General features: G+C 40.0%; 1 long non-coding RNA gene across 6 annotated transcripts in view; it reads right to left on the minus strand.

Moving 5' to 3' along the window:
* Positions 1–1304: 1304 nt before the first annotated feature.
* The window catches only part of LOC116153043 (uncharacterized), a 40533-nt gene continuing 18086 nt past the window's right edge, over positions 1305–23751 (minus strand). For 3 of the 6 annotated variants that reach the window (XR_010380616.1, XR_010380614.1, XR_010380617.1), the window contains 3 exons: positions 19438–19481; positions 6197–6245; positions 1305–5452 (listed from right to left, as the gene is read on the minus strand). This is a non-coding gene — a long non-coding RNA (uncharacterized LOC116153043). Of the gene's footprint in view, positions 5453–6196; positions 6246–6986; positions 7267–19437; positions 19482–23751 lie in introns of all 6 variants that reach the window. The other 3 variants (XR_010380615.1, XR_010380612.1, XR_010380613.1) reach the window with 2 other exon arrangements.

The raw sequence follows: 23751 nt of genomic DNA on the forward strand, positions 1-23751 counted from the left end.
TTTTTTTTTTTTAAAAATTGTCACATAGTCGTTATGCTGCACAAACATATTCCCTGCTTTTTAATTGTCTTGATAACAAGTGGAACATCCGAAAAAGCCCATCAACAGCAGTTGCCAACATTTTTAAAAACAGTGAATTGCAGCGAATTATTTTCTTGGAACATCTGGTTATATTTTAATTTAATGTCTCATATCACTTACTAGATTAGGTTAACACTCCTTCTTTGGCATCCTTAATGCCTTGCTGTCATCCTGGGAAGGGAAAATGCTCAAGTTTTGTGTACGTGTGCGTGTGTTGCCAACTAAGAGACATCTCTGCCTATTACCTTCAGATCTAATTGCCAAGAAGGAGGTTAAGTTCAAGAGATGAAAATGCTGTCCTTAGTATTCTTTTTGTTAGAAATCTGACTCCAACAAGAATTAGTGTTCCAATTAATTGTGATTGTTTGACAAAGTTGTGCCCCGGGGCTGGAGTTGTAAAGTCTAAGCACTTGAATTAGATTTTGTGTGCGCTAACTGAAAAGAATTCTTAATCCATTTAGGAGAGACAGAGTTTGCATCTCTGTTCTTATATTTTTGTCCTGTACTCATAGGATCAGAAACGTACGGTGACTGGATACTTAACTGTACAAAAGATAGAACTAGAGAAATGACCTAAAAACCACCAACATGCAAAAACAAGACTTGAAATTCTGAATCCAAGAATGGAGTTGATTTCTTTTAATAGACCTTTTGGTCTCATGTATAAGTAACGAATCACTTTAAAAAGTAGTATATGTCCACCGACAGATGACTGGATAAAGATGTGAGATATACATACACACAGACAGACAGACAAACACACACACACACACACACACACACACATGAATATTACTCAGCCATTAAAACAAATGAAATCATGCCATCTGCAGCAACATGGATGAACCTAGAGATTGTCATATTAAGTGAAATAAGTCAGACACACAAAGACAAATATATGATATCATTTATATGTGGAATGAAAAAAATGATACAAATTCTATTTACAAACCAAAAATAGACTCATGGACATAGAAAACAAACTATAGTTACCAAAGGGTAAAGGGTGGGGGAGGGATAAATTAGGATTTTGAGATTAACAAATATACGTTACTATATATAAAACAGGGGGTAAACAACAACGGCCTGCTATATAGCACAGGGAACAATATTCAGTTTCTTCTAATAACCTATAATGGAAAAGAATCTGAAAAGAAAATATATATGTATTTATACATATAACTGAATCACTTTGCTGTATACCTGAAACTAACGTTGTAAATCAACTGCACTTCAATAAAAAATAAAATTAAAAAAAACATAAATAGTATAAAGCCTGTACTATTTTACCCTGAAATTCTAAAGGAAAGCTGAAGTGTCACAGAAGAAGCTGATTTTTGGAGGGAAAAAAAAGAAACAGAGGGATAGGAGACTTGAAGGGAAGGACAAATGAAAACAAGTGGAGTGGGAGCAAGGAAGGGAAGTCACAGTATTGTCACTCTACTTACATGGATGTATTGGAGTGAGGATAGCTCTTTCCCTAGAAGAGATATTTCTGATATTTTTAGGTGTTTTTCTAGGAGTGGGGATGTGTTTTATGGGTCTAAGCATAATATATCCATGCCCCTTGTACAAAGTCTTAGTCCAGCAACCCAGAGAGAGCAAAGTTCTTGGCCACAGGAATTCAATTCCTCATTGATACCAACTGAAAAATGAAATGAAAAAATCATATTGAAACTTTGTTGGTCCACAGTCCATTCTGAAAAGATGCAAAAACAAGTCATCTAATCTTTTGAAAGGAAAAAGTAACCTAACAGATCTAACTACTCTGCTTTTAATGCAGTGCTTTTAAGAGATGCATATACCAAAAGTATCACTACTGCATAATTAGATTCAGAGGACCCGCTCAGACCGCACTGAAAAGAGTTATTATCATGGAATGTCTTAAGGCTGGAGATGAAGATAGTCTCTGGAAAGAACACCTTTTCTTAGCTATTCCAGTACTGTAGTCAAATCTTGACATAGTTTATTTTAATTAAAAGATACTTGTTTTCTTGGTAGAAGACAGCCTCTCAATGGCGCCTACTGCTACATTACATAGGAACCCAGAAATTGCAGTTGTGTATCAGGAAGGGAAGCACTCTGCTGGGTATTATTTATACTTTCTCCTTTCCAAACATGATTTGAGGAAGCTCTATGCTGACCACTGTTTACATCACAGCAGGAGATCTGGATGTCACTTTATTTTCCCTTTTTCTCAATTTCCTTTGTTTTTGTATTTGTTATTTTGTATGTTTTGTAAGTTCTCTTAAATCCTTTGGAAACTGTGGTAAATGTCAAAGGGCCTCAAAGATTCCAATAGACCCAGTGGCATGAACTTTTTCACCCATCTTCAATCACCTTTTTTGCTACAAAGAGAAGAGGCCACTAAATAATGTTTGATTCACAGCTGCAAGAGCCTAACCATTCGGTAGGAAAACCAGTGACAGCCCTGGTTAACTGCACCCCACCTGAGGGGCTTTGCTCTTTCCTTCACAGTCCCCGCTGCCTTTCTTCCCTCCTGAACATGTTAAGTGAACAACATAAAATTGCCAATATTCAACCATTTTATATCTAAAAAGGTGGCAATTTTGTATAGTTCCACCTAAATCATTGTCTATTTAACATAACCTTTGTTTCTATGACTGTGACCCTCCTTTTTACCTACCTCTGAATCTCTTTAAGCTGTGCACACTGGATTTCAAATCTCTTCAAGCTTGTTCTACTTACATAATCACTGTCATATTTCAGAAGCATTTTAGTTGACATTGACTAGGTATACTTAACCCCCTTCGTGTTTCATATCTTCCCTGCTCTCAAAAATATACCTCAAAAGCCACGTCTCTTGTCTTACTTTTACTTAATCTATCAAAGGGGAGAAGTAACATCTTTGAGCTTTTGCTATGTGCCAACTCATTTGCACCTTTAATCCTCACAGCCCTAGGAGGTATCATAGGTTCATCCTTTTATGGATGAGGAAACTGAGGCTAGCAAGGTTATGAGACTTGCACACTGTCATTTTCAAATAAATGGCAGAATCAGGCTTCAAACCCACATATCAGTCTCACCAATCAGCATATCAAGTCTTGAATGATCAGTTTAAAAGATTCACCTAACCATTATGTAAAAAATAAAGAGAAAGGAAACACAATAACATGGATAAAATATGTATCTATAAGGAAGACTATTTTTAAAGCAAGTCTTCTTAGAATACGAGCTGCTTGTGTTGGGGTTATTTATTTTGAATGTTCTAATCAATAACGAACATGTGAATATTTAATTAAGCAGAAAGATTGTCAAGACAATTATCTTGTGGAAAAATGAATGATGAGTTTAAAAAATTAGAAGTAATCAATAAATGTTGTATGATAAAATTTCTTTGACCTTATATTAGTTCACACCTCTTTCAAGATCACCTTTCCCAAATGAGTTAGACCTCATTTTCTTTCAAGCTCCACACCAATGATATCACCATGGTATAAAAGGACTGATGTTTTTATAATTCAAGGAATCCTGTTCTCTTTATCCAGGCTATTCTAAATTTTCAAAGTATCCGGTACACTTCTGAAGTCATCTTCATGTCAGTCCAGTAAGCTTAGTCCTCTGACTTACTTCTGAGTTGTTGCAATTTTCTGAGAAAAAATGGATTACGCATTTCTACCTTGTTAATAATCTTAGAAGAATATAGAATGCTAGAAAGTATCTTGTTAATTATCTTTCTTAGAATAATACAGAATGCCAGAAATTTTCTTGGCTGTAAATTAGCAAACTTATAAGTAGCTTTACTTATAAATAATACTTAGAAATATACTTCAGTAATACTTTTCTTAAAAATAAATAACTTGATGCCATTAAGGTATAGTGTCTTTAAATGATGAGCAATAATAACCTTCAGCCTGAAGTGTATTCATACTTTATTTCATGATTAAATCTCTTTCTTATAATGGAATTTTTTTTCTATGCTTTAGTCCTATAAACCAGACATCTATCAACTATTCTCAAAAGAGCTAACTATACGCAAGCCTACTTAGAGGAGGTAAGAGAAATGGGAAAAACTAAAGAATGAAGTGGCAGAGAGAAAGTTGGATAGAACTGTAGAAACTATTGAAAACAGTTTTTACCTGCCTTGAGGAATAGAATTTTTCCAGTTGGAAAATAAGTAAATAAGCTGCACCATGTCATACCTCCATTTCAACTCAAGAGGTGGAGTAAAATAATAAAAGCAACTGTACACACATATACATATATTTATTATATATACAAATGTGTGTCTATATATGCACACACATTATATACAGTATAATGCACAATGGTTAATAAATTGTGGTATTTTCATTAAATAACATTTAAAATAAAAGAGATGATTCATCATGGATAAATCTCAAAAATAATGATTGAAAAAAGTTATAGCAGGATAAACATTATACCATAGTTTATATAAAGTTTAAAAACATGCCAACTTATATCCTATATGTGGCTACATACATGTGGAGTAAAACAACAAATCTTGCATGGGAATGATACATGCTAAATTTTACATGGTGATTTCCTTTGGTATGGAGAGTAGGATGGGATCTGAATGGATTTCCTCAGGGCTTTGTATTTGCAAGTTTACTTAAACTAGGCTGAGTATATTCTCATTATGATACTGTTCTCTATTACTACCTTGTTTGCCTGAAATATTTTCATGATTATTATTTTAAGCAAACAAAAAGAATAAATTAATAAATGAGTCCATGGCAGAGGAAGTAAAATAAGCATGCCCAGACAGCTGACTGACTGAGCTGTGGAGGGAAGAGAGAGGATGATTCACATATGACTAAGTTTTCCAGCTTTAGTAACTGGAAAGATGAGCTGGAATAAGGAATATAAAAAATGGGAATGGATATGGGATGGACAATCTTGAGTCTGGTTTTAGATGTGTTGAGTTGGAGGGGCTAACAGGGTATTCAGGAGATATCCAACAAACTGTTGTAAACTTGAACCCATATCTAAAAAGAGAAGCAAATGCAAGGCAGGGATTTGGGAACTTGTGAAATAATGAAATACATATCCTGCTCTCCGCCTCCCACTTCCATCCCTCCAGCAGCCCCCACCCCTGTTCCTGGCACAGAGCTCCTAAAACTCTTGTGATTTCCTAAGTGATAAGAACACTAGGTACGTCTTTTGTTCAAATATTTGGTCTTTGACCCTGGATCTTGACACAGAGCTCCTAAATCCCTTGGAATTTCCTGGATGATAGGAGTATCTTCTGTTCCAATGAGGTGACTTTGGGTGGACTTCTGGATGGGAGCTGGTCATTAGAAAGACCAAGCCATGATTAGAAGCTTGGAATAAACAACAAGGTCCTACCATGTAGCACAGGGAACTGTATTCAGTATCTTGTAATAACCTACAATGAAAAAGAATATAAAAAGGAATACACACACACACAAATATAAACTGAATCACTCTGCTGTACGCCAGAAGACTACAACATTGTAAATCAACTATATATCAATGTAAAAAAAAATTTTTTTGAAAGCAGCTTATAACTTTCAGCCCCACTCCCTATCCTCCAGAGCGGGGCTGCAAAATGAGTCAGTAAACAGTCCTGTCTACATGATGAAGTCTCCATTAAAATCCCTAACATACAGAGTTCAGATAGTTTCCAGGCTGCCAGCTGCTAGGAAGGTGGCATGCCAGGAGGTGGCATGGAAGCTCCTTACCCCTCCCCCAGACCTCGCCCTATGTATCTCTTCATCTGTATGTTCATCTGCATCTGTTATGGTGAACTGGTAAATGTGTTCCCTTGAGTTCTGTGAGACATTCGAGCAAACTATCAAACCCAAGAAGGATGTTGCGGGAACCCCGAATTATAGCCAGTCAGTCAGAAGTACTGGGAACCTGGGAACAACCTAGGACTTGGGACTGGTGTCTGAAATGGGGACGGGCTCGTGAGGCTGAGCCTTTAACCTGTGAGATAATAGGTGTATAGTGTCAGAACTGAATTGTAGGACACCCAGCTGATGCTAGAGAATCAGTTGGTGTAGGGAATAAATGCACACAATTGGTGAGTAGAACTGAAGTGTTCTGAGGATTGTGAGTGTGAGAGTAAAGGGAGAAACAGGAAGTTTTTCCCAGACAAAGCCCTTACCATCTTCACAGGCCTCTGTCCATTCTTCAAACACGAACAAGTCTCCCATCTTAAAAAACAAACAAAACAAAACAAAACAAAACAAAACAAAACAAAACAAACCCATGTGACTGCAGTTTTCTCTATGACCTTCTTTCTTTCCTTTCCTTGTCCAAGGTCTCAATAATCTGCTCTCTACCTACTGCCTTCCTAATTTAATGCTTCACCTGGTTTCCACCCCTACCACGCTCCTTGCAATTGCTATCTTAAAGGTCTCCAGTGACTTCCTTATTGCCAATCCACAGATTGCCCCACCACGATTTTCATTCTTTTTCAGCATTTGACACTATAAACATTTCCTCCTTAAACTCTCTCCTCCCTTGAAAGGTCATCTGCTCTCTAGTTTATCTCTCAAATGAGTATTTCTCTATACCTTTGCAATGCTGTCCAATAAAACCATCTGTGACGAGGGAAACAGTCTGTTTGCACTGTCCACTACAGTAGCCACTATGTGTGGTTAATGAGCACTTGAAATGTGGCTATTGTGACTGAGGAACTGAGTTTTTAATTGTCTTTCATTTTAATTAATTTAAATTTAGATGACTACATATGGCTAGTGATGACCATACTGAACAGTGCAGGTTTAGAGTTTCTTTTCTTCCTTCCAGCTCCTAAATTTAGTGAGTATTACTCCAAACTCAGATTTTGATTCCCTGAGCTTTTCTTTACAAGCTCATCCCCTGGAAGTTCAACCATTCCTGCAATCTCAGCCCTGTCTTTAAATTCTACCCCAAATCTTCTCTTTAGTTACCTCCTGTCACCTGAGTCCCAGTTCTGTATCTTCAAGCACTGTAAGTTCCTCTGGAATGTCTCTCTTTCACCTCAAACTCAGTGTTCAAAGCTGAGCCCATAACTTTCTGCAGAACCAGCTCCCTTCTCCCTCGTGACATTCTTATCTCTGACAGCAATGCTATCGTGTTCTCAGATGCCCATCCACGAAGTTGCCTTTGACACGTCCTCTTCTCCCACTGGCCACCAGTTACCAGGTGCTAACAAGTTTCCCTGCAGAATCTGTCTCAGCTACCCATTCACTGAAATAAAAAAAAGTTATTGAACCCTACTCTGTAAGATACTGCATGACCCCCACCTCCAAGAAGCAGATAATCCATTTAAGAGACAAAACATAAACATACACAAATTCAGAAAAAACGGAAGAGAATCAACAAAGTCCAAACTCCACTAGGTGCATTGCCAAAAGAGAATACTCCAAATTCAGAAATCACGGAGTGTTAGTCAGCTCCTTTTGAAAGAGATCAAAGCATGCTTTGCCCTGTCTGGACTTCTGCAGTTCTAGATGGTACTCCAGACTTTCCTGCTCCTTTTCTGCATCTGCCTCCAAACTAACCTACCTTTACCTCCAAAACCGGTAGTGATCCCCACGATATGTACAAGGGTCTCTCTCAAAACCCCTCAATGCCCTGCATTTAATCACACCTACCGCTGAACGTTTACTCATTCTACCACCAGGATTGTTCCTCCTTCTCCTCTGTGCTCATGCAAATTCTAACAAGCCTTTAAGCTTCAGTTCAAGTCTTAACCTTATTCCATAAAGCCATTGCTTCCAGCAACTAGTAATTCCTTCACTTTTAACTTTCTGTTACCCTTAGAGTATGTACCCTGAATGTTACACTTAATTCATGACAGCATTGTCACCATTGTTTAAATCCTACGTCTTTTGTGCCCAAACATGATGTCTTACCCTTCTTCTGTGGCTTATAAGCAGTGATTCTCAAGGAAGGAGAGGAGTATGGTTTGAAACGAAAAAGCCCTTTTGTCCCACTGGGACTTTTTTTTTAAGCTATAATGTTAATTTATTTGAATTTCAAATATTAAAGGAAAATACTCATTTTTTATGCTTTATCAAAAAACACATGTTTAATAGAAGTTCAAGAAAATTCTATATGTTAAGCAAATAGAAGATAATCAACACACATCTACTGAATGATTCATTGATTTCAATAAGCCATGAATTTGTATTCTGTTACGATTAAAGTTTCATACATCTATCTTATTTTGATAGAGAAACTGCTAGTAACATGACCTGCTGATTGTAAAGGAGCCACAAAACTAGTATTCGTCAGCTGAACAAATCATCAAAAACTTGTAAGGAAATCTTTAAACGTTTTTATTATATACCACTTGATACACATCTATATTTTATATATATTTGATCACCTAATTTATTTCCAGTACTATATGATATAGCTTATATGTGTAATCTAAAAAAAAAAAAAAGAGAGAGCGACACAAATGAACTTATTTACAAAACAGAAACAGACTAAAAGACATAGAGAACAAACTTATGGTTACCAGGGGGTAAAGGGGGTGGGTTGGGATAAATTAGGAATTCAAAAATTACACCTCTTGGGGAATGATGGAAATATTAGCTATCTTGATTGTGGTGGTGGTTTCATAGGTGTACACATCTATCAAAATTCATCTGAAATATGTGTAGTTTACTGCACAGAAATTACACCATAATAAAGTTGTTTAAAAACAAAAAGATATTTCCTGTATTGATAGACTACCCAGAATACAAGCGCTCTATCATCCTTGACAGCAAGTGTCATTATTTTTGCTCCAATTGTATATATATATATGTATGTATGTATATATATATATTCCAGTGAGTTATTTTCTTAGTCTAGTATATTATAAACATACTTAATATTTTTATTTAAAATACCAGTATTTAAATTTTATAGTCAATATTCCACCTTATTCATAGCATTTGAATTATTCTAATTTATTTCTAGCATGCTTATTTACTCATCTAATGAGTTTTCACTCTTTCACTCTATTTTGAACATTGTGATTGCATATTACTGTGAGATAATCTTTCTACTTCATATTTCCTCCACCCTGAATTGAAAAAGCCACTTATCTGCTTAGTTCCTAGTCTACTCAAGTCATTTCATCCCTTCTTTGTATCGACTGTCCCTCCCTCTGGTTTTGTATAACAAGCTTACTGCATGTTCCTTCTTCTAAGTCATTGACATATCAAATGAATAAAATTGGTCCTAATATTGATCCCTGGAGTTTTGTAACCCATCCATTCCAAACTATTCTGCACTTTGATATCAAAGTCAATGTGTAATCTACTTAGGTAGTTCATCCCTATACCATACTTGTCTAACTTCTAGATTAGTTGTTTGTATAGTATTCTTTTCATGGTGCTTTATCCCAAGTAATTGGTTCATGGCTTCCCTCAGCTGATATTTGTCATTAGACCCAGAGGTTATTTCACATCACTGAGATAGATGTGAATCCATGCTGACTCTCTAAATTAAATCATAACTTTCTGATACTTTCAATCATTGATTTTCTACAAAATTTACCAACATCTTGTCCTCCATGAAGTTTAACTTTAATAATTCTGAATCTTGTATTCAGGAGAAAAGGAATATTTAGGGAACAAACACTAATTTAATGAGGACTTTATTATAACTGGTATAGACATAGTCTATAAGTATTCCAAGTCACCTTTATCTTTATTGATGAATTCAAACATCTATTAAGAATCAAGAAGAGAATATTTGAGTTACAATTATTTTAAAAAACCTAGTAGTCAAAAATTCATAGAATTGTGCCTGAAAAGGGTTTTTTACTGTATGTAAACTATACCTTGATTTTTTTTTTTAGTGGGAGAGAAGAAAAGTAAGTAGAATCTTCACTTTAAAAAATCTAGTAGAATACTGAAAGTGAAAACCTCTCTAAGAATAGCATAGGGACCTGTAAACAAAGGGGTTTAACTAATCATGGAAACATTTTTGAGGAGGTGACAACAAATAACAGCAAGATAATAAAAAGATGAGCAGGCTACATTTTGCGTATAGAAAGCTCGTTTCCCAGGCAAACCAGGACTCTACAAAGTTAACATCTTACATTACCATGGTGCATTCGTCTAAACTAAGAAACCAACATTCGTGAGTTACTACCAGCTAAATCCCAGACTTTATTTGGACTTCACCAGTTTTTCCACTAATGTTCTTCTGTTCCAGGGTCTAACTCAGGATACTACACGGTGTTTAGTCGTCCTGTCTTCATGTCCTCTGGCCTGTGACAGTTTCTCAGTCTTTCCTAGCTTCTCATGACCTTGACTCTTTTGAGAAGTAATTGTATTTTGTAGAATGCTGCTCTCAATTTGGGTTTGTCTGATGTTTTTCTCGTGTTTAGACTGGTGTTATGGGCTTTGTGGCCCTAACTTATTTTTAAACTCTTCAAATGTCAGTGCTTATTTTCGTGGTTACATTAGTCATTGTGGACTTTAATTTCCTCAGACTATCATTTTAATCTTTAAAAGGGGATTAAATCATTTGTCCAAGAGTCAGAATGAATTTTTAATTCTAGACAGAGTTTTCACATGACTATTTGACAAAGAACAAAATCAAATGGCTTCAAATTCAAAAAATTCTTATTTAAACTTTGAACATGACAGAGGTCATTGTGCAAATTACCTTTGAAGCCATGAGGCTTCTCCTCTGGCACCAACCTTAGTAAAAATATACCACCATTTGGCTAAGTAAATAAAGCTATAAAGGCTTATTTTTATTTTTATGAAAAGAAAACATATTCTCTGTAGAAGATTTAGAAAACAGAGATGATGACAAGGAAGAAAATCAAATTACTTGCAATTTCACTATCCTAGAAAAACCACTGGTTATAACTGTTAACTCTCTTTTATATCCTGTTAGTCTTTGTTTCTATCCATCAGATTTTCTTTTGTAAAAATTGTGTTATACTGTTATATGCTAATTTTAATTAACTTTCAAATTTTGATATATTATGAATATCCTTTTATACAATTAAACAGCTATGACATCATTATAATATCTGCATTATATTTCATAGTATAGCTAAATAGTTACACAGATCCATGATAATTTTCTAAAGTTAAATTCTTTTAAATGGACTTGCTTTATCAAAGGGTACACACAATTTTAAAGTTTCTGATATGCACTGCCAAAGTGCCCTCCAGAGTGGTTTTACCAATTTATACACTCACTAGCAACTGGTACACATTTTCTACATACTTACCAACTCAGTTTTTATTTTTATTTTTAATCTTTACCAATTTGATAATCAAAAATATGGCATTTTAAAATATCATGAAAGAAAGACTGTCTTTTAGGCCAAAAGGTAGAAGAGAGTACCAGTCTGCAGCCTAATCAGTGGGATTGATGAGATTAAAGATCCAAATAAAAGAAGGAGAGCAGTCAATTTTGAAACAGCATTCTTGGGAAAGGATGCTACGGAGGCACAATCCAGGAGAAAAGGTGCTGAGGATGCGACATGGATGTTTGCTTAGCAGCTGGAGCCCTCCTGTGAAGATGGGTGCATTGCTGTCCCAGCTGGGTGGCAGTAGCCATGAAAACCATCCAGCTCACTGCCCTCTTCCCCCAAAAGGCATCTTTTTTTTTGTTTAAGTTGTATTTCTTTACTAGTGATAGTGAGCCTTTCTATATGGTTAGTACCATTGGTGTTTCTTACATTGTGCGTTACTTGTTTATACCCTTTATCCAACTTTCTATTGAGGCATTCACCATTTTCTTATTGACTTGAAAGTGCACTTTCCAGTGACATTAAACTTGTCTTGTATATGTTTCAAATAGATCCCCCCCCCCCAGTATTTAATTTATCTTTTAATGGTATTTTGATATGTAAAGATGTGAAATGTTCTCTCCTATTCTCTGCCTTTGATAGCTGTTTTTGGCTTTTTGTTTGGTTTTGGTTTGTTTTAAATATTGAGCTCAGTCCTGAATCCTGCTTGCTCCTATTCAGGGCACCTCCTGTAAGTCTAGGCACCCTATAGGACAGCACTGTCAACACACGTTCCCTTTCCAAATGAAGCAATTCCCTGAGTCCTCACAGCCCCAGGCTTTAGGAGAGAAGAGAGAAATGAAAGCAAAGTCAAAAGCACACCCCTGAAAACTGCCAAATTCAGGCCACCACCAACCTCCAAGGAAATAAAATCCAAAGATAGTAATAACTCTCAGTTAAAAAAATAAATTTAACAAAAGCCCACCTCTTTAAACAATTCAGCTCCCAAACCTCAAAACCATCTGTTCTAATAGCTTTAGTGCTATGCAGAGCTGGGCTCCCTGGCCCACCGTTTGTGAGCACCCCTGCCTTTGAGCCCTTCCCTGCGGCTCCCGGCTCCCTCTGCACAGGGAAGCACAAGGAAAAGAGCCCAGGTCAGGCTGAAGTCAGGGTCAGGGAGGCCAGGAGTTCTCTTCCTGCTTCCCTGTCTCCTTGGCCCCATTTTAGAACATCTAAAGTCATGACAATTTCAAGGCAAATGTCAGGACTGAAAGTTATTAAAAAGAACCAGAAAGATTTAAAAGCTTCCTTTCTCCCCCAAACTTTTTTTTTCAAATGAGAACATTAAAGATGGCAAAAGTTTTACGTTAAATTTAAGCCACGAAGAAAAATAAATAGAAAAGAAAAACAAGGCAAGAAGAAGGCCCAGTTCACAGACAGTAAGCGTAGTCACTTTTGTGTTGTGAATCAAGGGGACTGGGGAAGGACTCCTCCTCACACATTCCCCAGAATATCTCCCTACCACAAACTCACCATAAATGGTTCCTTTCTGAAATGCCTGACAAAATACCCAGATAGAGTGGGTGTTTATTAGTAACTATTAGAAGTGTAAGAATTCTTGGGAAGTACGGGGTTATATACAAGCTATGTATTTGTCCTCAAGTTTTCAGAGATACAGACTGCCCTCCAGAAATAAAAGGGTACCATTATACCCCCAGAATGAAGTTCTGCCTGATTTGCCCTTTCCAATTGAGAAGGTGATCTCGATGGGGACAAGAGCCCACAGGGCTTTGATTAACATGGGAGAAAGAATTTGGACAGGGGTGTCTTAAGCACATGCTTACTCTGCCCATTGGGTAATCTAGCCTTGGTCCCGAGGGAGATACCACATTGATGTTAAGTGGTATAAAAAATAGGAAAAGGGATGTGGTTTTCACCCCAAACTACTCCTCCCTAGTCCTAGAAGCTAGTCTAATTCTGAAGCTGCAGATCAGAACCAACAACCCCAGGTCACATCCTTGATTCTAAAAGGTTCCAGCCCAGCTCCTGCTCAATGAAATTGTGATACAGAAATATTTTGTTTAACACTTGTAAACTGCCTGTTTTCTAGAGCTTCCTTGCTGGGGACTTTGCCATCCAGCTTCAGGATTAATTCAACATGGAAGGAGAGTGGAGGGATGTCCCAGCCTGAGCCTCAGCTGGGCTCAGAGCCAGGATTCGGATTTGTCTGGGCACGTCTAATGGGCTTGCCAGGCAGGCAGAGAGAGGGATGGAGGAGGCTCACAGATAATAACATCCTGAGGCAGTGGGTGTGGAGGGACACATCATGGCTATCAGAATCACCAGGGAATCTTTTAAAAAATATGTACACCCTGCACAAATACATTCCCCATTCTGATTATGTGTGTGTGTGTGTGTGTGTGTACACATGGATGCATACTAGCAAGGAGCACTGCTTTGGCACCGCAGATGGTCCTCAGATTTATACAGGTCAGCCTGCACCAGGAGCACTGAGGACTCCAGAGAACATGGTGTGGCTTCCGTACAAGAGAGTTCCCGAGGCTATGTAGCTCTCAACACTGACAGTGGCCACACTTCAGGGACTGTCTGTATTAGGAATTCTTAAACTGGGGAGCATGGATTCCTGGGAGTCTAAGAACAGGCTGCAAGGATGGGTTCATGAACTCCTGAAAACTGCATGCAACTCACTGGGTATGTACATTTATTTTTTCTGGAAATAGGTTCTATAAGTTTCTCAGATGCAAAAAAAAAAAAAAAAAAAAAGGTATGATCCTCAAATGGTCAAGAACTGGCAACTGCCAACAAAATATTGAGGCAAGAAGATTTTGTCAGGTTTTGAGAATGCCACTATAGTAGATATGGACCAAAGCTAAAAAAAATACTGTTTTCTTTTCAGTTCTGACTGATTTTTACCTTGACGCATCAGAGATCTGGTAAAACCCTGAAAATATGAAATCCCACCTATACTTCAAGCCCACCTCAAATGCCTCCACCTCCTCCCCAACCAAAAAGTATTGCTCCCCTGCCTAAGCCTTGTTTGTGTACCTCTCGAAACACTGAACACTTTTTCCCTTGTATTTTAGCTAGGCATGTGCACACATCATGTCTCTTCTCCAAGCTATAACCTTTAAGAGTAGGAATCATGTCTTACCCATCTTCTTTCTGTTACAGTATCCAACATAGCATGTTTAGTTATCACTGGATGAAGGAATGAACAGACCACAAATCCATTTTATCTGCCAGAACTTTTTCCCCTCTCTACTAAAAGCAGCTGGTCCTATTTTCTTATAAAAGTATGTGTTTTGAATGTATTCTTTGTAATTTATATTGTCATAGTTAATTTACTTCTTTACACTTCATCCAATATTTACCTGCCTCATCTGTTTACATGGTTGTAAACTGCCTAGAGGGCAAGGATCATGCGTAACTCAAACAGGAAAATTCACATGCCCCGTGGGAGGAACACACGAGATAACCAATGTGTTCAGTGCCCTGGCTGAATCCACGAGGAAAGCTTTCATAAGAAGACACAGACTCAGACAAAACAGAGGTTGGTAGAAAAGGATAAAAAGCAACTATTAGTAGGAACTAAGCAAAAGAGCAAAATCATCAGGTTGTGAAAGAGGAGAGAAACCAAAGAGAGAGCACCGTGAACCTGCCTGAGGAGGAAGAGTGCAACCAGAAACACCCCTGCCTCAGAGGAGGTGTGGCTGGACAGTCGTTCGGAGCTTTGACCCTGGCTCCACTCAGGTTTTGCAAGAGCTGCCAGGTTTTTCCTAGCCCTCTTACCCTATTTGGACTGTTCCCTATTTGTGTCAGGCTTTTTTTGTGTGTTCAAAGAACCTGTTATTATATGTGCAGTGATGTTAATGAAATCATTTTACAAAGTTAAGTCTGTTTTCAGAGTGGAACACAAGCCAAGCAGAGAAACTGACCTGAGCTCATCCCCGATTATCAGAGAGAGACACATGCAGAGACATGGCAGCTCTCTCCTCTTTTTCCTCCTCTTCTTCTCAGTTTAATATTTGCTGACTTACATATTCACCCACACATTACCACACCCTCAGTTCTCCCCAGTCAGAGTCCAGAGGACTGTGTGATCTTGCTGACCATTTCAGCTTAATGACTGAATTGTTATGGTGTAATTATTCCAGGGAAGTTTAGTAACTGATGATGGGCAGAGCCATAAATGTCAGACCAGCCATTCCGCAGGCAAGGGTCACACCAGGGAAAGTGCAAGTAGAAGGAGGAAAGGCCAAGCCAATCAGTGGCTCCACGGACAGTGGCTTAGCTAGTGATTCAGAATTGTCCAGAGGCCAGCCCCAGGACACAAGGGTTATTTGCGGGTGGATGCAGTTAGATAAATTAGATAATCTCACATTGCTTATGTAGCTTATCACAAGTTTAAAGTATTCATTTGTCATTCAATGGCCTATATTGAGTGTCCAGGTGAGGGATTCATCATTAAACAGAACAAAAATCCCTGCGCTGGTGAAGTTTACATCCTAGTAGCAAAGAGTCCCATCTGGGCATCGTCTGTCAGTCTTTGTGGTAGTTCTGCATCTTCTCTAGGTCTTAACTCTAAGGCTCGTCATCTTGCTTGTCTCTGTTATTTACATCTCTGGACCCAAAATGAGTTTGTGTTCTGCTCCCTGAGTCTTTAAAGAATCAGGGTCTCTGCATTTCTGGGTCGCATGTCCAACCCGACCTTCTCCCATATGCACATTTTCCTCATCGCCTCAGCCTGTATCTTCTTAGGTTCTGGCCAGTGGAACCCATGACTGCTGAGAGAGGTCCAGGACAGAGGTTGGGGAAAATACGACAGATATCCAGTTTAACCCAGGTACTGCCCAGATGTGGAGACTGAGACCCAGGAAGGCAAAGAGACTTGCCAGTGTCACATAAGGGGACCTGGTCTTATCCCCTGGCCGCTTCCTCCCAGCATACTGCTTTTCTATCATATCATAAATAACACACCCTGTGGGATCAAATGGGCCAAAAGAGCTAAAAGTGGTTACAGAACAGACATGGAGCAGGACGGACTCACGGAGCGAGAGCACTCACACTGGAGAATAATACTTTGGAGGGCCGACTACCTCGCTAGACCTGAAATCCACCCGAGGCTAGGTGTGTGAATACCCTGGTATCACATCCTCTCCATCACCCCAAACAGGATTAAAGCAAGGCAAGGCATAGGAACTGGAGTTGGGTGTCTGTCCTGAACACGAATGCAGCTATAGGCCCGACTAGAGTTAGGACTTAAAAATCTGTGTTCCATAAACTAATCTATGTAGGTGTTTTTACAATTGTTTTCTCAGTTTACTAGGATGAGCCCATTTTGAAAGGGCCCCATGTTGTCACAGCTGGGCTGGTCTCAGCTAAAAGGAGAGAGAATTTTTCTAGATCTCATTCAGGATTGGGATGAGGAAAAACAGCTGCCTGAGCCCATAAGACTGACACGTATGGGACAGAGGGAGCATAGGAAGCTTGAGTTGGCTCACCTGCTGAGATTCTCTCTTAAAGAACCCTCCCAGAGCTCAAGACTTTAATAAGAAATCATATGGTCCAAGTCTCATATCCATAATTCACTAGATTTTCACAGTCCTCACCAAACTAACCAGTTGGCAGTTAAGGAAGAGCATGGGGCTGGGATCAGAAGACTAACACTCCTCGTGGGCCACTTTTATGACTTAAGGCAAGACCCTTCACTTCCCTGAGCCTTGGGCTCTCCACTTCTAAAGTGGAGAGAGTAAAACCTGCCTCATTTTCCTCTCTACGTTGTGAAAATTAAATCAGCAAGCAGATGAATGCTTTTTATAAACTGGAAAGAACTGTCAAATTTTAATTACCGTTATCAATGAACGTTCAACTTGAAGACTTTCCTAATTAAACTCAATCTTAAATTTAGCAACAATATGAACTTGAGAGGGGAGAGAGTATAGCTCAGGTGGTAGAGCACATGCTTAGCATGCACAGGAGGTCCTGGGTTCAATCCCCAGTACCTCCTCTAAAAATAAATAAACCTAATTACCTGCCCCCTCCAAAAAAAATAATAAATAAATATGAACTTAAAACTCTGCTTTGGTGTGTATGTTGGGTCGGGGGGAGCAGTACACGTTACCAACATCAAAATGCAAAGAAACAAATTCCTACAGGTATAATCATATGAATAAAGATACTTTTTCTTTCTCTTTTAAATAACAATACAATTTCTTTCCCTTATCAAGGTAAAGTTTTTTAAAAAAAAATACCCACTGGGGTGAACTTTTTTTAATATACACTTAATGGAGCAGATAAGATCTTGTTTACTCAGTTGCTGAGTGATAGGGCAGAACGAGGCTCAGTATTAGTTGCCCAGCCTTCAACAGGGCTCACACTTTTGACTGCTAGTAAAATCTTGCTCCTTTAAGTCCTCTACTTTCATTTTACACCATGTAATGCTTGTTACTTGGCCCCAAATTGCATGAAGACCTTCTCTGCTGAGATAAGCAAAGCTTTGCCATTTTTAGTACCTCTGATCCCAAACTGATTCTACAGATTTGGCTGCCCAGACAAGCCAACTGATGGGCAGATATTTGTGTCTGAACATAACTGAGGGATGCCCTTACAATGCAATAATTCTTCAATTCACATCTGCCGACCTCCAGGGCATAATTAACATCATTTTATTTTATTTTTAAAATTGCACCTTGTGCAACACAGCCGTTGGGTACTTGTGGAGAAAATGAGCACATTATAACAAATAAAGTATTACAGAACAACTAATAGCTTAAACTCATTAAAAGTAAGAATCCACAGAATAGCCTTATTGCTGGGCCACTGGGGAGGAGCAAAGTCCTTTAACCACGGAGACTGGGATGCACTGGCAAGAAGAGACTTTTCTTAAGCAATGCAAGAGAAGCGGGAGTTGGTAGAGAGAAGGGTTAGAGGAGGAAAACAGCAGGCTTTATTAGGTAGGAGTGCATTACTTCCCAGCAGGTCCACCTGCATGACAGTAATAGGCCAGCACTGCCCTGATGACCATCAAGAGGTAGGGTCGCATTTGGTTTCTTGAGATGTGTAGTTCAACTTAAATTACTAACTGAAGCCACCCCTGTTTCTCTGTTTCACTTTCCTGCCAGACTTAGAACCTGATGTCATCGCCCTCATTTTCTCGAAGAGGGAAAATTTCTTTATATATATCACTTAAATAGAAGTTATCTATTCCATGTACACAAATCAAAATACTAAAAATGTATAAATAAGCATACACATGCATATGCATATGCACATGTATATACATGCACTCTCATAGGTGTGTCTGTGAACTTAAAGGCCCTTCTGCAGATGTCACCACAGGATAACGTAATTAATCTACTAGCCAAAATAAAAGGCCATTAGGCATTCTTCCAGTAAGAGGGTACTCTAACTTTTCTTTAAGACTCCACAAAGTTTTGCATTGCTATCAAAATATTTTTGGAAATTCTGTAATGTTTCTCCTTTTCCCTTGGCTTCTTATTTCTGGCAAGGACTAAACCCCAAAATATCTTTCCTCTGGGACACTGAAATAACTGTCCCAAGGCAGCTGCCAGAGCTATAGCTATTCAGAATTTTAGGACAGATTTCCAAGGAAGGCCATTTGGAATTTTAATTGTTAGACTCAAAAGCCCCACCTTCTCAAAGATTCTCAAAGAACAGGTGTGTGGGGGCGTGGGGGGTGGGGTGGTAATCTTTCTGGATTCTCTCATTTTCGTTCATGACTCTGTCTGCTGTTTCACTTCTGTTTCTTCCTTCCTTTTGTCTTTGCCCCACCCCTCCTCTGGGTTTTATTTTAGATGTTAAAAAAAAAAAAAAAATCAACAAACCACTCCTTCTCCCCCAGTGCTCTGAAGATGTATTCCTCCTCGGCTGCCTTTCCAAAAGCTCCCGTACCGTAACGGTGCCACAGAACTGAGTTCTTTTTACCCAGGATCACCTCTCTCAAGTTTAGAACAAGTTAGAGTTCAAATCTGGTAGATACAGAGGGGAAGAAAGAGGTCACCACCACCGAGCACAGCTGTCTGACTGGCTCAGGGGCTTTCTGCAGATAAAAAAGGCTCAAGGTTAGGACTCCTTATATTGCACACAGGGACCTTGACTGTGTTCATGGCCAGGCTACTCACCTTTATATCAGTGGGTCTCAACCCTGGTCGCATCTCAGAAGCACCTGGGAACGGTTGCAAAAAATATACCTTTGTCAAAACAAAACAAAAACAAAACTTTGTGCAAGTCTGATGCACTGAATCTGGGCCTGGGCCTGGGCCGGAGAGTCTCAGTTTTCCAACAGCTCCCAGCTGACTCCACTGCGCGGCAAGGTTAAGATTTCGCTCGTGGAAGTTATCCAATCCTGAGCTTACTCCCTTCCCTCCAAATACCCCTCAGGAGATTCCTCTGCCTCTTCTCACACCAAAGATTTCTGGGAGCCAGGAAATAAAGAGTATGACAGCCTGGGGAATGCAGTTTAGTTTTCGAAGGGAAGGGGGTTGACAAGAGACGTGGTGCCAGGCGTGGAGGAGGCTGGTCTTGGTGGCCCTCCCCCTGCCGCCCCCGGGATGTGATGGCACACAGCTGGTGTACATGAGGCCACCTCCTCTCCTGAAGGTCTGATTCTCTTAGGGCTTGGAGGATGACACACTTTAAGCATCACAATGCTGAGTTTCTTTCTTGCCTGGGTAAGAGAAGGGAAAAACTAAGTTGTGGAGGCCACTGGAGACTCAGGAACTGTGATGCAGAGACAGGAGAAGAATATAATCCCCAGACAGCAAAAGGACAATTCAAAAATTAAGTCACATCTATGCTGAAAGGGTGAGGATACAATACCAAGAATGATTGTACATACGGACTGAGCTGGAGAGACACACAGCTGTGGCCGTGATGCAGTCCGTTCCCAGTCACAGGACTCTGCTGGTGGGGCAGAGTCTCCAGAGAAGCCTCAGACCACCTCGGCCCCTTCATACCCTCCAGCTGGTCCGCACACATCCCAGAAAGAATAAGGAGGCCCTTCCTCGGAGCCCAGAGTTCTAACAAACTCCCGGGGGTTCCAAACACTGCCTGGTTGCTGAGGCAACTGGTGGGCACCATCCGACTCTTCCAAGCTGGAGAGTGCTGGGAGCCAGCCTGCCCGGCTGCTCAGCTTGTGCTCAGAGGTCCTTGGCTCTCTGCCTGCCTCCCTCTGGCACGTTTACAGCTGCTGTTGCGCTCTTGGCTTATTCTATACAGAGGTCTCCCTGCCTCCGCTTGCCTTTCTTCCAATCTCTCTCTCCCCACATGTCTCAGACATGTGGGAGAAAGCATGTTCTTACAGCCTATTCAAGAGACTTTCAAAGTCATGTCTTCCCCTGCAGCCTCTGGAGTCCACGGTGTCTCGGGGGCGTGTGAAGGGGACTGAATGGAGGGGGTAACTGTTTTGTGTTCTCTGGGTAGAGTTGCTAAATATTTCTGGGTTTCCCCTGGCACGGTTCTGATCTGTGAGCATCCAAAACTTAGGTCCTTGGCCTCAGAAACAATCGTGAAAAGCACGGGCAGCGGGATGAATGCAGATGTGCAACATGGAGGAGTTCCAGCTGGGAAGCCGCAGGGTTTTACATTTTCTTGTTCAGCTAACACCCTCCCCATTCACACAGCCTCGGTGGTGCTTCCAATTTAATGAAGTTCCATTCGTGGAGTTTTGGGTGTATTTCTTCTTTTATTTTTTCTTCCCAGAAGAAATCCAAGCAAAGACCAAATGCGGGTGAATGATCTCTCTTTCAGATAATGAACCTCCAGAGGCCAGGCTGAACTTTGCCCCACCAAACCAGCATGTGTCAGCCTGTGCTGGTCATCATCGCTCCTTCCAGACAAGCTATCCAACTTAAGTCTCTGGAGCTGGGGGATGGACCCTTCTTAAAGCTTCAGCATAATATTAGTAAACACGTGTACCTCCCAACTTCAAGCATAGTTTTTTTAAATGAAATGAAATCATGTAACCTACTGAACTTGCACTCCAGCCTAACAGTCTGATCTGGACCCTGAATGTGATGTATCTTTAAAACTTATCAGAGTGATCACACAGCAAGGGAGGGGAATAGGAATGCCCCAAGGCAGATCCTCCTGCAGGAGGAGATGGCTGAACGCCCTGCCTGGAACAAACACTCCTGCTGCAGGAGTTTCTTGCCCTGTTTCGTTTTCAGGAACCAGAAAAACATGAAATGTAAAAAGGGCTCCAGTTCTAACCATCCCACTCAGGCCTGGCCCCAGGCAAAAGGAGGAAACGGGCCAGCAGGGCCAGGCGAGGCTTGGGGCCCCATCTGCCCCTGTGAAAGTCAAGAACACAGTCAGGGACACTCTAGTCCCTAGCCCAGAGGAGACAGAGCAGCTCAGGGGCACATGCATTCCAGAAATCTCTGTGTACAGGACAGAGAGCAAGAAAACTAGCGATATGACGTGTATTGGGGAGTCAATATAATAGCCAGCATGATATAATAACAAAAATAATAATGGCTACGAGGATTCTCATCCTAGTTCTGCTATTTAGAGGCTTTGTAACCTCGGACAATTATTTAACCTCTCTCTTTCCCTGTAAAATGGTTATAATTCTCTACCCTGCCCATGTCCCAGGGTTGTCATAAGAACCAGATGAGAGCATATAGAAGTGATTTTGAAAACTATAAGGTTGGTTTGTAACCTGTTTGAAATATTTATTCTTTTTAAGACTACTTAACCAGATACCACACCTAAATATTATACCTAATAGATAATATCTTATTTATCTATTGACGGCTAAATACGCAGGATTTGGTGAGCACATCTGCTATGTTATATTTTCTTTATAACAGTCCAAACCATTACTGAGGATGTGTAAGTGGCCTCACTGCATAAAACCAGTTATCATGGCATTTTCTAAAGTGGGCTTCTACCTAGTGATGTGGTATGGTTTCAAGGGTCCCTAGGGGGTGCTCTGCACAACCAGGAATGGGTGGTGCCACTCTTTAACTAGACCACTTAAAAATTATCTCTATTCCCGTTGAATGCAGCTCTCTGATTTGTGAGTAGGCTGCTCAGTGAGTTCAAAAAAAAAAAAAAAATTCCCTCTAGCTCCAGCTGGCAAGATGTCAAGATTGAAAAACACATTTCCTGGTTCTCTTTCTTGCCCCAGTTGGGATGGATGACCCTAATTCTCACCACCCCATTTCCTCAAGTCATTAGTAGTGATTGAATCTCTGCCCATCCCAATGAGCCTCACACAGACAATTTTAATGCACAGCAGCACCCATAATAGAGAGAAACTATGTTGTGAAACTTCAAATTTACTTGTAATTCCATCTTTGACAGACCAAATTGCAGCCATGGGCTATACTTTGCTATGGTCACTTAACACTAGCTGGAAATTCAGGCACCCTTCAGTTTGTAAAAGCTTCCCTCTCCCATTAGCCCCAGATCAAATAGAGGCAGCTCCTTTTCTATCTTGATGGCTTTCAGTCCACAGAAAAGGTTCATCTTGACAGGGAGGTGGTATAGAAAGGACAGCCTGAAGCTGGTGTCCCTGAGGAACTGGGGACCCAATAGGAGAGAGATGATGAGACGGCCAAGTGTCCTCTTACTGTACATACACATCCACAATGCACTTGTTAAGTACTGCTGAGTGACGAAGGAGTTTTATGAAACACACAAAAGCACTACAGATAATGTTCACTCATTCTTAAGTGGCCAAGAATCACTTATCTGCTATAAGGTTTCAGAGAAGAGAAAGACAGTAACAGCAACATCACCATTGACTGTCACCTCTCTCTATTCTCACAACAAACCCATGAGGTACCACGATTCCCATTTTGTAGATGAGGCAATAGAAGGCTTAGAAAAGTTGAGGAACTTGCCTAATAGTCCATAGATATTGGGTGGCAGAGCAAAAATTCCAGTCCAGATTTATCTGATTCCCAAGCCTTTTCTCCTAACCATTACACTCAGCTGCCTACCACTGTCCAAAGGGGTCAGTCAGGAACCTTCAGGAAGGTGAGGCTTGAACTGGCTCTTGAGGAAAGCGTATGGTTTGCATTGCCTTGCATTGAAGGAGAAGGGAAGAGGGCATAATCCAAGTTGCTGAGTTTGTAGCCCCAGGACACAAAACACTGCTTCATATATGGTAGCTGCTCAATATCAATTTAATGAATGAATGGATGGATGGATGAATGAGAAACAGTACAAACAAAGGCAAAGAGATGGCTATAAGGATGGAGAGCAAGGGCTGGGAAAGGGAAAAGGAGAAAGTGGAAGGGGAAAGAAGAGCACAGCCAGGATTGGAGCACAGTGCTCACCGTGGCGAGAGGTAGGAGCTGAGGTCATCCAAGCCGCATGGAACTTTCGGATGGAAGGCTTAAAATTCTGTGAGGAGTTTGGATTTAGTTCTATGCATGTTGTAAAATTAATTCCCAAAGAGGGGCCTGATAAGGTAAAAGCCATGA

This window comes from Camelus dromedarius, chromosome 4, assembly GCF_036321535.1.
Source record: "Camelus dromedarius isolate mCamDro1 chromosome 4, mCamDro1.pat, whole genome shotgun sequence".
Lineage (NCBI taxonomy): Eukaryota > Metazoa > Chordata > Mammalia > Artiodactyla > Camelidae > Camelus > Camelus dromedarius.